The 18,310-nt window shown below is 39.5% G+C and overlaps 1 protein-coding gene and 1 long non-coding RNA gene across 6 annotated transcripts in view; one reads left to right on the top strand and one right to left on the bottom strand.

Moving 5' to 3' along the window:
- The window catches only part of MYPN (myopalladin), a 67,515-nt gene that overhangs the window by 49,078 nt on the left and 127 nt on the right, over nt 1-18,310 (bottom strand). Inside the window, exon 1 of one of the 4 annotated variants that reach the window (XM_009568176.2) lies at nt 2,191-2,446. The exons of 2 other annotated variants lie outside the window; for them this stretch is intronic. The gene's annotated coding sequence lies outside the window, so the exon portion shown is untranslated. Of the gene's footprint in view, nt 1-2,190; nt 2,455-18,310 lie in introns of those variants that run through there. One more of the 4 variants, XM_054071770.1, reaches the window with a different exon arrangement.
- LOC128852709 (uncharacterized) lies at nt 362-12,366 on the top strand. 2 transcript variants are annotated; one of them, XR_008450710.1, is made up of 4 exons: nt 362-469; nt 941-1,082; nt 3,724-3,982; nt 10,099-12,366. It is a non-coding gene; the product is annotated as an uncharacterized LOC128852709 (long non-coding RNA). The 2 variants fall into 2 exon arrangements; XR_008450709.1 differs by lacking the exon at nt 10,099-12,366 and adding an exon at nt 4,517-6,355.

Consider the following 18,310-nt stretch of genomic DNA (forward strand, 5'->3'; position numbering starts at 1 on the left):
CCTTTCACGGCTAAAACTGCAGACCCACTTGCACGGACTCTGAGCCAAATGATTTAAACTAGGTAATTCCTATTATTCCTGCCAGCAGCTCTCATGAACAGAGTGGAGATCCACAAATGCATGAGGTTGAGGACTGATGTAAAGTTTTAGTTCAGGAGTGAAGCTACAGCTTAGATCTCAATGTTAAAAAGAGATTTATGCAATTCACGGTCTCACTTTAGATGGACAAATTACAACACTGCACAAGGTACTGTCACGAGAATCTGCACAACTAAAAATGCTGAGCAAAAGTCTCTCTTCCACCCGTGTGCGTCAGCGGCCCCTGTGTCGGGGGAATCGTACACCTGTTTCTGAAGATGAGAGAACCGACTGCTTGTGTAGGAAGTTGAGCAAGCACCAGCTGGACAAAGAAAAGCCCTGAAAAGCAGGGGTATGCAAGCTAAATGGCATCGTGACATCTTTTTGACTGGTAACTTCAAATCTATGGGCCATTTTGTTTTGAAAATGAGATTAATTTTCGTGCAAATACTCATTCCTACTGAAAAAGGGAACTCGAGCCTTACATTAGACACAAATCTGGCTTGCATTCCTTCCCCACTCCCAAAGTTTTTCAGTTGTGCCTTTCTTCATCCCCTCTCTGAGTTACTTTTTGTCTGATGTTCTGTCTTTGTAATGCCTTTTTCATCTGTCTTCCCTAACATTGTAATATAAAAGCCTTCACATTTTAATAATATTTTCAAACTATGATGTTTGAATGAGATTTATATTTGGCAGAATTAAGTTGCCTGTCCCCATAGAATATTACTGTTTATGAAAACAAGTACTAAATCAATTGTTTTAAGCAGAAAAGTAAGATTTAGGTTACATTGTCCAATTGCTGTTATTGTGGAAATCTTTAACGAACCATCTTAATGTTGTATTTCTCTGCAAATCTACCTAGCCTGCTGATTCTTAGCAGCTGTTGATAAGGAACATTCTTTCTGTACCACCGCAAGACCTGCTGTGAAATCTCTAAAGACTGCATGGGAATAGGAAACCAGCACAGAGCACGCAGTTCTCCTTTGTTTTGAATCGTCTGTCAGGTACAAACCCCATTTAACTCCTGAGTTGACTATAAATTATTTCTGACATGTAAATATCATCCTGCTCAGCTACAGGAATGACTACACTTCCCATGACTGTTTAATTTTTCTGAAAGAAAGCGAGACAGACAGAAGGAACTATCTTGACCTTAGGAACCTTCAGGAGGTGCAGGAGAGGGAGAAGAGCAGCATTGAAGTGCATGAGATTGTTGCTTTAACGTTTGCTGACTTTGTTTCCACTCTTAAACTCTAGTGCATCTTCACAAACAGAAACCTCATGACTAAAACCAAACTACTAGTAAAGTCATCAATATCTTTAGCATGATTTTATAATGTTCTATTGACGTAAATGCAAGAGCCACTCTGTTCTCTTCTCAATTATTGACATATTATTTTGTAAAACTTAAGATGGGCTTCTGATTACTGCTTAATGTTGCAATATATTGGGCCAAACATTTGCTACTGACAGTCAAATACTTTTCTGAGAGAGAGAAAGAGAGCAAGGGAGATAGTGAGAGCTCAAGGGGGAGAGCTATGCCCTTCTAGCAGGACTGTTTCTGCAGCTGTTGTGTACATTAATCCAGAGAGCAGATCTCCCAGCACTAAATATAGCCAGCGGGGTCATTTTACACGACAAAATAAATATATAAATAAATAAATAGAAAGTATTTAACTATGGGGTCATGTTAAATTAGGTTTGATTTTGCTTAAGAAGGAAATAAAAAGTATGGGATCTTTGTTTAAGAGTGAAACCCAGAATGTAAATATTTTAGAACATGGAGGGAAAATAAGTGGGAAGAAGAATACAGACCCGGCAGGGAACTTTTCAAGTTGTCACAATCTTCTGCTGGAGGAATAAACTGGCCCTAGGGATTCTGAGAAACCCACCAATGCTATTCCAGCCCTTCATAATGCTGCTGAGCATTGTTTCTTTTCACAGCAATACACATGCCTCAACATAATCTAACTCAGTCCGTTTAACAATGATTTGCTCCCTGTATATATGTCTTATCAGCAATAATTAGCATTCAAATACACATGCGCTCAAACCCCTCTGCACCTGCGCTGCAAAATCAAATTGTAGACCGATCTAAAGTTGAAGGATTACCTTTTTTTAATTCCTCTAGATGTTGCTGCCCAACCCTGGCAGTTTGTAGCGATGACAATTATCCAGAAGCGTAAGATTAAAGTTAAGGAAGGGAGGGAATTCTTCGAGTCCTCAGGAACAGGAATGGCTACGAGTCCATACAGTGAAGGGAGTTAACCTTCGTTATTGAGGATGGCTGTAAGAAGCTGGACAACCTGTCACCACCGGAGCAATAGCATTTGTCAGTTTGCAGGTCCCAAGTTATTTTGAGCAGCGTAAACCATGTGCCCACGAAGCATTCCACCTCATTGGACAGGGAATCCACGGCTCTGACAGCACCTATGGGCACCAAGCGCCTTCTCCTCGCTCACGAAACGTCCCCTATAGATGCTTATGTGGGTTTTGCGGATTCATCCGAGAGGCACTGTAGTGGCATTGTATTACTCTTGTCAGCTGGTAGACTTCAGCCTTTTTAAATGACTGGTTATTGCTTTGGTCTTTGTGTTTTGATCAGAACTCAGAGATTACAGTCGCTGGGAAACCCATCAGCCAGTAACCATGTAAAAGTTTTGCAACTCCAAAGGCAAATTCAGCAAACGCGTGTGATTTAATAGTAAAATATTCCTAACTTCTTTGAGGTGTTAGATTTAATAAACACAGTGCAACAATGCAGAAATCCTTAAGGATGGCCTGAAACTACAAAGCTGAAAAAGCCAGAAATTCTAAATGGGTTATTGAATGCAAAGAAATAAACTGTTGGGGAAAAGTAATTAAAAGAGGCAAGTGAAACTCAGCTGTAAATAAAACTGAAGTATAAACACAGGTGGAATGATTTCAGAATATTTTAAGCAGTATGCAGAGAAACTGTTACTATATACAATTTCATTGTGTCAAACTGAGCTACTGTTTAAAACCTTGACTAAACCCTACCACATCACTTGGAAAACGCAGAGACTAGATTTTCTTTTCTACTCATCCTACAAATCAGCAACAGAAAATAATCAGTAATTCTGCACAGTTCAGCTTAACAGAAATGCTGCTTGATTGTTGATTTATTATTTTATTAAAAATGTTCACGACCATTCTGATTTGAAACATTACCAAAATGTTACGTATCTATTATGGGGAATTGATACATAGCCCCTTCCACCGCTACTTAGCTGGCTTTTTCACCTTCTTCCAGTTCTCTCAAAGTATTATTGAATAATACTGAATCTTGGCTAGAAAAGAGGTTCTCCTGTGGGATGTAGTTCTTCAGAAAGATGTTTTATGAGGCATGAGTATGCAAAATCAGAGATAAAGGCAATTCTTTTATGAAAAAAAATTCTGATTCATTGGAAGAAGTGTTTTTTCTCTCTTTGTAAAACAGCATTGTCAGAAAAGCTTGTGAGCCTTAGTTTGTGGTGTGGGCTCTTCAGTGATGTGGAAAAGTTGGACAGTGAGGCCAGCCCTTCTTTTGAGGGCAGGTGAGGCATTTTATGGGTTGGGTGAAGTCTAATGTCACTTTATACCCGGAACAGAGATCTAATGCTTTCTTTATAATATCTGTAACAGTAGATGTGAGCCACACAGTGCTGACAGGACCTGCATGCTGACACTGTACCACACGCCACCGGGGCTTGGACATGACAGTACGTGTGGATCAGGAGCCTATGAAGTCTGAAGCCTGAAAATAAAGTCTGATGTGTCTGATAAAATAACTGTAAATCTATGTGGACTTCTGCTGAGATGCAATTATTACAAGGTGTACGTGGAGTCTTGGTGGGCTGTGAATGGCTGTTTGTACGCGATACACAAAATCAAGCAATCCAAAGTGAGTATTGAATCTAATCCAAAAAAACATGCAAACCTTTTCCACTTTAAGAGAGATTTCTATTTAAAATGTTAGAATTGCTAAATCATTGAATAATCTGTGCAACAAATGAGCTGAGGGTTATGCAGGAACTACAGCAATGAGAAACTTAGGAGCCTTCACTGTGGCAAACTGACTGGCAAGGGTAACAGCAGGTGGTAGAAAGACAAAGCTTCCAGGAACCACAAGTAGTAAGAGCATACACAGTAAAGGTACCAGGTCTTGCAGAGCTGTCATTTTGATAGACCACATCAGAGAATTTCAGATTCACTAGTTTGCAAATAATGGCATAAACCCCATGAAAATACTGTTCCTCTGTCTGCTTTTTTAGAATTGAGGCTTTTGAATGTTGAGCACTAGAAAAACACTTCAAGATATCACGACCTCCAGCTTTTTGCCCTTTTCTCTTTGTTGGCCAGCAGAAGGGAACACCTGCCTCTCTAGGATGAGGTGCAGTGTCCTAGAGTGAATTACATGAACGCTATTTCTTTCCAGATCTTGTCTGTTGAAGCCCGAAGTACCTTTACAAGCAGAAGGAGTGTCTTAAAATGGAACTTTGCGCGCGGCTGGATGCTTGCTATTCCACAGTAGGATTGTCAGACTGTAATTGTAAACCTTCAGGATTTATCATAAATGGAAAATACTTGGATTTTCTGGGTGTTAGGATTAAATTAATGCAATCTCATTAATGGCATGTGCTGAACCATGATTGAGAAATGAGATGGGTTACACAGTATTCAGTAGAGAAAAATTATTAGACATCTGTGTGGACTGCCCAAAATTATACAAGAAGTCTGTGCTGTCTTTTGGGGGTCATCTGAAGGCAACCCTTAATACCACACACATTGTCCAGCCTGACAGTCAGCTTGTGAATATGGCTAGGGCTGGAAGAAGCCATCTAAAGTACAGTATTGGAGAGTTTCAGAGCCTTAGAACATAAGAAAGAAAAGGCACCTGAAGATCTGAAGAAGTTGTTGTCCTTTACAACACTGACCTACAATCCCTGTTTTTTCAAACAGCTCAGAGAAGAAGCAGGGCTTAGCTTGCTATTCCAAAGTAAGTTGGGGCAGATGAGCCCTTCTCTGGGGCATTGGCTTGCTGTAGTCGCTTCAAGGTTGTAATTAAGTCCATAGTACATATAGATCAGTACGATGTACCTGGCAGATAGCATGTATTTGTTTAATTAGTTTGAAATAAGAAATTCTCCAATTCAAGCTACCTTAAGCTCACAATTACACATGTACAAAAGTTTATTTTGTCTTTAGAGATTAGTGTTGAATGTAGTGCAGGCAGCTGCAAGTTTGCAATAAGCTTTGGGACATTTATTACAGGGCATCCTGATTAGTGAGATACTTATCACAGATGCTAGTGATGAAAAACAGCTGGAAAAACCTCAAAATTGTATTCTGAGCAGGAATAGCACCTTAGAACAAAAAGGCATAAACCTGAGTGCTGCTGACTGAGCCTCAGGCAGTCCAACAAAGGAGAAAACAGTGTACCAAGCTGGACAGCAGCAGTGCAGCTCACAGGAAAGGGGGCATCAGTTCAACAAAGAAAAACTTGCTGGCAGTGTTTTAACAGCTGGTTTGTGAAGTGACTCAGACTTTAGTTGAGCTCAACTGGAGTAGACCAAGCCACTTTCTGATCAGCTCCAGTCAGTTTACACACAGTCTGTGTGCCTATGGGGAGATCCAAGTAGTGAGTTTCTGCTCTTACCCTTTAAGGGCGAGTATGTAAAATGGTACTGTAGCTTAGGTGATGCTTCCTAACTCATTCAACCATTATAACTTGACCTGAATTCTTAGGGAAAATGTAAATTTATCAAGAATTTAATTGCATACTGTGGACACGCTGGTCGACAAACATGCAGAATCAGAAAAAAAGTGTTGAAATCACAAAGAGACATAAGAGGCATAAGTCACAGAGCGTGCCACAATTTTGAGCCCTTCGGTAGCTGATCAGTCACTATCAGCAATCCCACCCACCACAGAAAGAGCGTTTCCTCCCTTGTCCAACCAGAACTGCCGCGGGGCCTCACAGCCTGCCCTGTGTGCAGATAAACTTATCTTCTGAAAGGATCTGGATGTATTCAGGTATCTGTGCCTACAAGAGTAGCTTGTGATGCTTGGTCACGTGGCAGTGTCTCAGTAATGAAAGCTTGTTCTAATGTCCTTTTGCCTTTGTTCTCCTGTTATTTCAGAACATAACGGTGCATTTGTTCTGAAGTGTTAGTAAGTGCTCCCAGTGTCTACAGGAGAAAGAATTTTCTATTTTGCAGCCTGTCAATCTCTTAATTTTTAAGCCAATAAAAGGAATTTGCAGCATGATTAAAGATATATGCAACAATATGCATGTTGCAGGTTGTGATTCAGTACAAAATGTGTTGGCTGGTGGGCAAGTACAAATTGCTGTTGCCATGTCTGCCTCTGCAAGGGACAGTGCTGAGGCGGATCCAGAATGAGCTGATATATTCTATTTATCACACTGGCAAAAAAATAAAAAATGATGGTCCAGCACTGCTTCGACACTACAAAAAGCAAGTACACTGTCATGCAAGCAACAGTGGGACAGTCCCTTGCTCTAAAAGGACACTTCAGTAGGACTAGACTAGATGTTATTGTCAAGGAGGTCTGCATAGTCTGACAATTGCACTTGGGAATTTACAAATGAAGATTCTCCAGGAGCCTTGTGTGGACACCAAGAACCAATACACAAATGGTAGAAATGACAAATCAATATTTGTGTTGCCAGGAACTCCTGTCCCACCGTGTCTCTGAGACTGACAAAGGGGTTCATACCCAAAGGGCTCCAACTGATAGCAAGAAAAGGTGCTGTCAGATATATCATAACTTCTTACTGTGCTGTGTCAGATGCATTCATGGAAGTGTGTGTGATCCTTGCCATGAAACTGGTGAAGGTGCTATACAATGCAACAGAAATTTCCTCTTGATTTAGAGGAACACAGGACATGCTTTTGAAATCAAATACTTGCTGCCTGCAAGATATAATCATAGGTCTCATAGGAACTTCAATTACTTTCAAAAGAAAGATGATATCTTACTGATAAGTGTGCTAGTGTCTTCAATTTTCATATATAAGAAAAAGTTTTCATAAAGGATACAAAATCACCTTTTGTGTACCAGTTTTATTTGGGTTTTTTTCTGAGCCATGCCTGGGAAATAGCCAGTATACAAGACAACAGCAGTTACTGCTGATAAATATGCACAATAGCAGCAATAATCATTGTGTTCTTGTGACCACCATGTGACCTTCCATCACACAAGAGCAGGAAGATGGTGTTTATGCAGCTATCTTGCAAACAGAAAATGTGGAAAGATGAGAAAAACTTGAAAAGGAGGAAAAAAAATCTCACCATGACTAAAGATGATTTTCTACAAGACCAGGGATTTGGCTGTGATTGTGATCCAATTTCAAATTACTGCCGAAAATATTAACACTGTCTTTGTAATTGGTCCTAGATTTCGGACCAGGGTTTAGATTGTGATTTTTTTAAATTCCCATTGAAAAGTCTGGACCCAAAATATTAAATCTTCCATTTCTTTGAAAGCTTCCTTAAGGTTCTTCGCAGTCAACTTCTAGTGAGGCCGTGCTTTTGCAGATCTCTACAGAGCCCTGTGGAGCACAGGGTTACTACCCACTTTTGGTTTGCATCCCACCAAACACTGATCTTGCTCATCCCAAGGCTGAGCTCATTTCTTTCTAATGTGGAGCATGCAACAGGCAGTGAGTTAGAAAAGCTTGCCCTAATGGGCTGAAGGAGTAACCTCGGAGGAGAGGCTTAGTAGATCTGTCACCATTTTGCTGGTCAGATATGAATGTTGGCTGATGGAGCACCCTCCTTGTCTTACATCACACCAGCCTAGTCATCCCAGCTACTTCCAAGGCTTTTGACAGCTGCAATGATGTTGAAATCATCATTCTATGATGATTCTATGATGTCTCCTCTCGAAGCATCAGTGACTTGTTGCTGCTTGAGGCCCTACATTTGAAGGTCCAGTAATTGGAATGGCAGTGGCAAGCCCTGTTTCTCTTTTAGATTATAAATTTAGTGAAGTCTCCTAAGGCCATTAGCCTTCTGGTAAGAAAAGCGTTCGTAGCAATTCTCTGGATGTTTCTGGTAAAGCTCGTTCAGGAGTGATTTGCAAACCTTGTGTAAGATAATATGAGTTGGATATTTTCTATTCATATCGTTATGCAGTGCGTGTCTTAGCATGAGCCTGCCAGGTATTGTGTGATTCTAACTCAGATTCTAATTTTAGAAGGAGAGACATATCAGAAGGATGAAAGAAATGGTAGCTCTTTTCTGGAGAAGGCACATATAAAATGTTGAACTGTTCATTCAGTGCCTATTTCTTTTTCACCCAGCTTCAAACATGTTTTATCATTTAACAGGGCATTGTTCGTGTGGGGGTTGCCTGAGTGTTACTATCGAATTTTTCAGTCTCGTTAATTATTTATATAAAATCTAATAGTAATTTATAGTGCCGGGTGCTGTTTCCAATGAAATCAGTGATTTGTTCTGTCACTAACATCAACATGAGAGAAGTCTGACTTTTCCAAAAGTTAGTTATAACCACAGTAATGAAAGCAGTCTTTGAGCCATTCATGCAAAGCCACAATCTCTTGTACTGTCTTTATCCAATTTCACCCAATGTTCCATCTTTTTGCTTTTCAAAATGAATCAATATGTAAAAATATACCAGTATTTTGCCTTGTTGCAGTAGAAATGGTACAGCTGAAAAATGTTATGAAGATATCTATAAAACACAGAGAAAATGTCCAGAACATTAAATAATTGATTTTGGTGGCAATTGTAAAAGGGGATTTGTAAAACCCCTTTTCTGTAAAAACCTTTTACTTGACTATGAAAGTGTCAGATTCTTTAAGGTGAATTTCCTGCCTTAAAACATGGGAGAAATCATGCCCTTATTTTAAATATTTTTCCCCCTTGTGCAGTATTATCCGTTGTATAATACTATCTTGTATAGAATTAGCCTTTCAAATAACTTGGCCAACTTGCAAAGATGCCTGTAATACAGAAGAGTTAGCAAAAAGTGGCTGTTCACAACCATTTTTACTGTTCCTTGCATAGTTAATATTTTATTAGGTTCTCCTACGTTCTTCCTTTTGTAAGGGAATTTCTTTTTTTGTGTGTGTGTGTGCTGGGATATCTAAACAACCTTCTACAAGCAGCTGTGTTCTTTGATTTGCTAGCAATCATGTTTTGAAGTGGATAGTTTCTCTTTATGGCTCAAACATAAAGTGCATGGACTCTACCTGGAAGTGCTGACAAGGCTGAGTAGGATCTTCTTGAATCTACCGCTACCTCTGGGCACAGGGTCTGGCTCACACCAGCCTTCCTTCTGGGGTCAGCACTACCAGACTTCAACAATTTGTAGAGCAAGCAGCAAATATTGGCATAGCGAGACTGACGGTTGCCCAGAGAAGCCAAAGTTTGATGCAATCTGTTATATAAGGTTGTTTTTAAAAATAATTAAAAAAATCAAATACAGGAAAAATGGACATAATACTAATAAGGATGTCTGTTTTAAAAAAACAGTGACTGATGGAGACTATGTCTAGTAGATGACAGAAACACAAGATCAGAAATCAATGGATTAAAATTAATAGCGCAGAAACTGGGTTGGACTAATGAACAAAATACCGTTCCATTTATGGCTTGCTTTGGGCAAGTAAGGCAGGAAGAAGCTTGATTTGATATTGATACCAAAACCCCAGCCAAAGTTGTGAGATGTACACAGGGTTACTACTCCCAGCATCATCAGAGACTCCAGGTTCTGTTCTGACACTGTAGGATTTCACTGTCCTGACCGCAGGGCATGACCAGTCCAAACCAGACCATAAAAGGGGATCTGGTAATGCCAGTTATACTGTCTTCACCTAATTTGGGACACTGTTTTATGTGATATGCATTCCTGCCATGACCTTCTCCTTTTATTTACTCCCTTTATTTCTTATCTTTTGTGTCTTTCCTTCTCTTGTTTTTAATAGAACCTGGCTTAGCAAACAAGACTAATTTTGCTATGTTGTTTCAGGTGTCCAGCTACGAGAGCATTGGTTGGCACTGACTCAGTCTGGTACAGGTTTGCTAGATCTTGCTGTACCTGATACAATGATGGACTTGTTTTCCTCAGATGATATGTAAGAGAGGGCACTAAGCCAGACACTGTGTACTTTTGCTTATGCTTTTCTGTTTTGCTCTCCCCTTTTTCATGACTGATCTTACTTGTTCTTCAGATAAAACAAGATTAGACCCTAGCAGCTACAGCTCTACCCGTTTCCATTGGCTTCTTTACCTTTCTTTAGAACATGCATCTCCAAAACATCTAAAAATGATGTTTATAGCCATGATTAGTACCAACTGAACAGATTGCTGGGGGACTGGTACAAAGAGTGGACATAACTTATTACGTAACTCTAAAGGAAATACAGGAATGTTACTGAAGTGAAAGCCATATTATATACATTGCATTTTCAATATTTGAACTTCTTCTCCTGTTATTCATTGGTTAAAAAGTTTAATGTTTAATTTCCCTCCTTGTGGCTATTTCTATGGGGGATATTAAGCAGAGCTGATGTCTCCACTGTCTGCCTTGTGAACTGCTCACTGTTGTCCAGAGAGAGGTTCATATACATGACTGCTTTGGACTTGGAGTTGAGTTAAGATTAACACTGCAACACATGGATTGTATTTTCAAAAGTGGATTAAGAGTCAGTCTAGTATAGTATTTTGTAACCACACAGTGTCTATTTCCAATTACATATTCATCAAACAGATTTCTAGTGCAATCCTTGTTCTTATCACTTAAATGGCATTGCGCATCTCGAACAGAGAGCAGAATTCCATCCAGGTTGCTTACAAAGAAATTCCAAACTCCTTAAAGACCTGAAAGGCTTCACTGACAGACCATCTGTAAGTGCTTTTCACATAGAAGAACAAAATAAGTGTGGAAAATTGATTAATGTGAGTTGCAAGGCAATGAGGAAAATGTACTCAGAGGTTCTTACATTCCATCCGAACTAAGAGCATATATGCTATATATATCCTATATATAGTATATGGAGAGAGTATACATTTTCTAATTAGGTATAGTGGTTTTCCAGTGTATTTCTTTATTTTCTGCCAGGCAGCTGGCAGCAGCCTGAGGCAGCTCAGCCTAATGGTAGTACAGATCAGGACTTTTAGGTTTTGAGAGTAACCAAAACCAGAATGAATGACTGGTGTGTTGAGCATCAGAGGCTTTGGCACCTGTTACGGACAACTAAAACTGTTGAGAAAATCCACTTTAGTCAGATGCTTAATAGGACAAAGCATTCAATAACTTAGTTGCTAATACTATACGTCATGAGATACAGGCCTAATTGCAATGTCTTCAATGATTGTTGCTAGAAGAGAATAAGGAGAGGGAGTTAGAATAGGGAGAGAATAACAGAGCCTCTGTCCCCATATGAGGACAGGCTGAGAGTGTTTGATTTGTTCAGCCTGGAAAAGAAAAGGCTCTGGGGAGACCTCACAGCAGCCGCCCAGTACTGAAAGGGGCCGCAGGAAAGCTGGGGAGGGGCTTTTTATCAGGGAGTGCAGGGATAGGACTGGGGGGGATGACAATTTTAAGCTGAAAAGAGGGAGATTTAGATTAGATGTTAAGAGAAAATGCTTCCCCGTGAGGGTGGTGAAACACTGGCACAGGTTGCTCAGGGAAGCTGTGGCTGCCCCATCCCTGGAGGTGTTCAAGGCCAGGTTGGATGGGGCTTTGAACAACCTGATGCAGTGGGAGGTGTCCCTGCCCGTAGCAGATGGGTTGGAGTTAGATAGGCTTCAAGGTCCCTTCCAACCCAAACCATTCTGTGATTCGATGAGAGGGCATCCATGAATAGTCTATATGTTTAAAATAATTTCTCGAGAGTTCTTGCTTTCCAAGCACACCCAGATGAGAGTTTCAGTGAGTTACCAGTGGTGTGCACGGCAGGCAGCTCATCTCTGAACCTGCGGCCGTCAGATCGCCTGGGATACATAGCTGGGAGGACAGCAACGAGACTGTTCAGTGAGGGAACTAGAGGAACTAAAGAGTAAAGCTTGACAGGCATGGATCAGGAGAGCATAGTTGGATAAAATAAGACAGAAACCAACTTGGAAAGGAGAGACTGTGTATCGTGTATTACAGTGGTGCAAAGGATAAGCTCAGAAATGGTCTATCTGAAGAGCCGCAGCTGGGGAAGAGAGGTTGTACCCATGCCGAGGTGGAACCTGCCATCTGGACACACGGTGGCAGCAGAAAAGCGCAGCCATCCTTGTGCCAACAACTAAAGCGCAGTGATGACCTGTGGGAGAGGGGAATCGTGGGGTTGTGTCGTGCTGGGAGGATGACCGCTACCATCTTATCTAACCCCCTGTGTAGGGCCTTCAGAAAGCACTGCCTGCCCAGCTCGTTGAGCCCACAGACAAGGGAAAACCCCCCAATTTCTGCAGTTCTACGGCTGTTAAAATGTTCCTCCTTTGTAGTCAAAGTGTAGTTTTGTGTTAAGAACACAACTATGGTGTCACTCCCAAACTCTGAATCTCATTAGGCGACAGGTTTGAGAAATAATTACTGTTTTACCAGCACGTTCGTGTGTCACCGTATTACGCACACTTGAGATCAGTTTACCAGCTGCTCCCCAGCATTCTGGCACTCTTCCCCTCCTGCTGCCTCATCTGTCTGGAACGCCTCCCCTCAGGGCACTGAGTCACCGTCCCACTTTAAATGTTGCTTTTTTAATTGTAATTTTAAACTGTCTTGCATTACAACATAATTTGTAAAAATTTATATGAAGATGCACTGCAAAAATTGTATGTATAGGTACTGATGAAGCTTCAAAAAACCTTGTTTTTTTAGGATATAACTTTACTGACAGAATTAATTTTAAAATAAGGGTCTTTCTGGCAAACTTGTAGAATGGAGAGAGATGAGAATTAAAGGAAATTGGTAGTACCAGCTTATTAAACTCCAGCAGTATCAGAATCACTCTAGCTAAAGAGGGAGTGATAGCCAGATAATGGTGACCCAGAAAATCAGGGCAAAACCAGCAGGAGGTACTGGCCATTCTGATTAGCCATGCAGATGGTTAACTATGCCAAAGGTGACTTTTCATAGGAATGTAAGACAGAGAAAGAAACAGAGAGAACAATATACCTTCTCTAATAGGAAGCTAAGTAAGACCCCTAATTCGTTTCAGATAAATCATGTAGTAATAAAAAATGTTTATGATAGCTTTCCCAGGCCACGCTGAATCCAGTGGTTCTGCTTGTGTAGTTGTCAGTCTCTAAAACCATCTAATTTCCAAATAATCAAAATATCTATTTACTTATTGGAAGGAGTCAAAAGATGTATCACAGGATTTAAGATATATTCTGATCTGATAAAACATGCATATTACAAGACAAGTTTAGACCATCTGGTATATCAGTGACATAGAGTAATGCCATGTGTTATCACACATGTTATAAAAAGGAATTTTCTTACTACCTAGAGTGCCTTTGAATATGCCTCTTTAAATCTGTCGTTTCTTCTTGCTTTAGAAAAGGAAGAATATTGGAAGACTCCAAACTGTGACATTTACTTAGACAGCAAATGCAAATATTATGGTAAGTATTTTCACTTGCTTTAAATACTAAAGGCCTAATAAAGCACAAAACTTTTTTTGGCATGTTTAATTCTTAGTGTAGGGCTGCAGAAACTCGATATTTGAACTAAGTATTAGACATAATGCTTAATGTGAAATCAGAACAACATAGTAAATCAAGAAAACATCTGTTTTACAAAGAAATATTTACTAGTTTGGAAATTCAAATACAGGCTATGAGGACCAAGCCTATGTATTAATTAAATAGTTAAAAAGATACACTTTCAGTATTCTTACTTATTGAAAAGCTAAGCAATTATTTGTGTAGATCCAGTTGTATCTTCTCATTTGGGGTGTTTATATTCACCAACGAATATAATATATATATTATATATATATATAATCACCAAAGAATATAATAAAAATATATATGTTTAATATAGTTGCCAAGATTTTGACATTTGTGTGACTAGAGGCAGTCACGTAAATATTTACTCACCATTTTTGTTTAAATCAAGATATGTATTTTGAAGAGGCATACTTTAGAAAGTCTCAACTGTAATGATTATAAACCCTGGGTCTCGTACATGAAAACTATTCCTCCTGCATAAAGCGGATTTCTTTTGTTGTGTATTGAACTGCTGAACAGGCTGTAAGGTGTCTGAGTGAAGTTTAAGTGGGGCTGGAGAAGGAAGGGGAGCCAGAACTGCTGGTACCATGCTATGATGGAGAGAGTTTATATGAAATACATTTCATTTTGCTGACTACACTGCGTGAAAGGAGTACAAACATGTATTTTTTTCATACTTGACATACTCAGTTGTGAGGTTTTGAGCTGTGATATAAACCCACCAAGACTCAGCTGCTTTAAATCGGCATTAGTTCCATTGGCTTCCATTGAGAAACATTTTACCCACCCCTAGGGGAATGGGAAGCAGGGAAAACAATGACTTTAACTTATTGGCCAAGGAGGGCCAAGAGAAAGAACTTATTAGGAAGAACTTCCAGAGTTTTCCCAGCTTTAGCCAAGATAGCAAAGTGTAAAATCCAAGAACCAATGAATAATTTGATTCCCAAGAATGAAGCCTCTAACGACAGTCCCCACCCTGCAGATACAGCTATTTTCTGTGTGCTCCAAGTGCTCCTTTGGATTGTGTTATTGATGCTATTAAGGAAGGGTAACAGTTCTCCAAGCAGCATGGTTTCCTGTCCTGGTTTTGAAAAACTTCAGAAAGAAACTCTATACACTTCGTAATCCTGAAATGCTTGTTCTATGTTTATGTGGAGCAAGACAAACCCTTTGGTTGTTTTGCAGATATGTGAAGATCTGGTCTAGATCCTGAGTTGCAGCCAAATGTTTACATCAGAGAGTACATGACAATGAATATGTTATTAGTTTCCAGTTTTATTCTTTTAATGTTGATCACTATATGTCCAAAAAAATTATGAGAGAGGCAAGCGTGGTATTCAAATCTTTAATTTCTCCAATATTTTTAAAAATACAGCTTTCCTGCAATATAAACATAGATATATTTGGTAATTCTTAGGTTTTTAAACCTCACTTCAAAATATGTAGATCTAAATTATATTGGAAAAAAATATTTTAATTCTACTTTTATTTCTTTAAAATTGCTGCATTTTTGTTAGAAAACACCAGGAAAATTAATATAATAACAGTATCAGATTTGTCGTTAGTGAGTTCTGTATCCAGTCAAAATCAGCTGTAAAACTAATGGTGTAGCAACTTTTAAAGTGAAGGCTTTTAAAATTGTATGTCTTCCTTTTAACCATTCTCAACTAAATCTTCACTGAAAGGTAGAGATTTTCATAGATTTGACTTGAAAATGTGCAGGCACCGTAATCCAAAACATTAGATTCTCAAGAGATCATTGCAGATAAAACTCACTGGAAATTATTACTATATGTAATAGTTATAAAGAAAACGCTTCTAGATTCCTGACTGTTATAATTCTGCGGTGATTATTATAGTTGTGAACAGACTATTTTAATGCTTATGGTTATTATAAACTCAGAAGATAGCACAAACAAGTTTATAATGCTGATGAGCTATTTAGAGGCTCAAACTTGAACAAGAGGCCAGGAAAAATTATAAAGATCACATGGCATTTGCCTCTCAGGAAAAGTGATTTTTAATCCTAATTCTGTTTATTAAGAAGAAACTGCTTGGCTGCAGTGCCAAATAAACATTATTTTCATTCATTTTATTATAAAAAAAAGATGATACCAAAAGGAATTTAATTTGTAACATTTATACTGTCTGTCAAAGAGCCAGTTTGCCTGCCTGAGTTTTCCACAAGCTTATAAGTACATAATATTGTTTTTATTGAATTGTTTGTATTTGCAAAAGTTTTATCACATTGGGCACAGTATTTTCTTACAAGTCTACTGCCTAAAAAATGTTGTGGAAGTGTTTTGTGATGAAATTGGAGTTTCCAACTGACTTTCCTGCTGATAATCTGTTTTGGATGTCTCCACTGCGTCCCGGGGTGAACAGAAGCAGCTCTGCCTCAGTTGGATACTGTGGAAATGCTGTGTCTTTTCCTGAGACAATCTAGGAACAAACTCTCTTGAACCTCCAGGGATCCCAGCTACCTCAAATTCCCTCAAGATCCTTCAACTGCCCTCAAATGGCTATGTTTAGGAGTAATTTTCCTGCTCTAGAACCCAGCCCACGAGCTGGAAACAGCCCTGTATTCTTCTTTTATGAAAGTAAATATAAATTGTGTGTTAAGTGGGGACTATCCTCAAATTATCATTTCAGATGGGGATCAGTGATCATATTTAGTGGTGTCCAAGTGGGTTGCTGACATTAATGACAAGGAAGCCTTCACCAGTCAGTCACAGGTGATGAATCACTGCTACCTCCCTCCCTATCCAAGAAAAAAAAGCCAGCTAAATGCAACGGAGGTTTGGCACAGGTGGCTGCTCTACTGCTTCTGCTTCCAAATGATAGATAGTTGCTTGGGCCTCCCCTTTACAAGCTTGAAATTTCAAATTGAAACAGATTTTGTCTGCTGGTAGGCCAAACAAACATTGTTCAAAGATTTTCTGGAGAGAAAGAAGAGCCTCTACATCACTCATATGAAAAAAAATCAACAACAAGATTATCAGGATTTTGCACAACTCCAGTGTCACTAAGCAGAAACAGAAGATTAAAATTTTGTGGCAATTTTTCTTTCTTAAATGCAAATACTGGCACAGGAGATCTCTGGGAACACGAGGAGTCAATAGATTTCTCTGCATATGAATTGTGGATATATAGCAGCAGCCATTTCTCACACGGTTATGAGGGTTTGATTGCTTATATCATACAGCTCACTTCCCTTCTGTCTCCAAAATCATTTGAGGTTTTTTGGGAAACATTTTTTTTTCAAATGCTGGGATTGAGACTTCCATCGTAGGAAATTCAGCTGCTCATTTCTCCAAGGACTCCAAGCTCTGACTGCTCACACAGAATTTCTGTGGAGCTCCTTAACAACCTCTGCAAGAGGAATCTAATTTCCCATCTTTTCAAAAGTCTTTGGCCACGGTGAATATTTAATCCATGTTTTGAACAGAGATGTCCTGTACTGTAGTTGATACCAGTGGCACAGATTCATTACCACTTCGACACCACGTTTCAGTCCATGCTACACCAAATATCTAGCAGTTGCTAACTGCACCAAAATAGATCTCCCAGTATCCTGCCCTTGTGGGTTTCAGTAATGCATGTGAAATCATGAGTCTTATACTGAATTAAATCACAGAAGCTGCAGAACACTGTCCAATCATCTCTACTAAACAGAAATATCTTTGTTGCAAAATAATGCCATCTTTTTGAGCAATAACTAATAGCAGAAACAGCTGGACGTAGTTTGAACATACTGGTCACAGTTTATGCCTCGGGGTTATTTTCTCCCCAACTCTTAGTTGCAGATTCCTAGGACAGGAACGGGGAGCACAGCACGGCCTGACAGTTGTTCAGGGCCACAGGCTATTGCACCTAGCTGATGGGGAGTCCTCTGCTTCCTAGAGATGCATGCTGTGTCATCTTCTTTCCTAGCGATCAGCCCTAATATCCATTTCTTGTCATGCCTATTGTGTCCTCCGATATTCAAATGTTTCATTACAGTTTCTTTTTTTCTTCTCATCTGCAAGTGTTATTCTGGTCTAGAACCTTTTCCATTACTATTTCTGTTCTCATACATGGAGAACATCCGACATATCCATACCTATCTTCCTTTTTTTTTTCTCTTAAATGTTATTCCTTGTAAAGCCACGGACTTTATCACCCAAGAAAAAGGGTGGAGAGAGAGATGAATACTAGAAAAATAAATCAGTCGGGCTCGACAGAGAGGGGGCTTTATCATGGTATTTCTGGTTTCTGTAGCAGCACAATTTTTTCTTCCATTCTCAGTTCTATTCCAGTAACAACAAACTTAATTCCATGAATTAATTCTCAGCTTACACCATACCTCTAAGCAAAGAGACCATCCGTGCCATTTTCACAGTTAGTTTTCCTCTCTGCTGTCTCCCAAGCCCCCCGAGAGAACAGAGCCCTCCACCCCACCTCTGTTTACGCAAGCACCTTTCTTCTTTCACAACCAGGTCACCCTGTACTTGGGATAAGAAATGACATCCAAAAAT

Source organism: Cuculus canorus, chromosome 7 (assembly GCF_017976375.1).
Source record: "Cuculus canorus isolate bCucCan1 chromosome 7, bCucCan1.pri, whole genome shotgun sequence".
NCBI classification, from domain to species: Eukaryota; Metazoa; Chordata; class Aves; order Cuculiformes; family Cuculidae; genus Cuculus; species Cuculus canorus.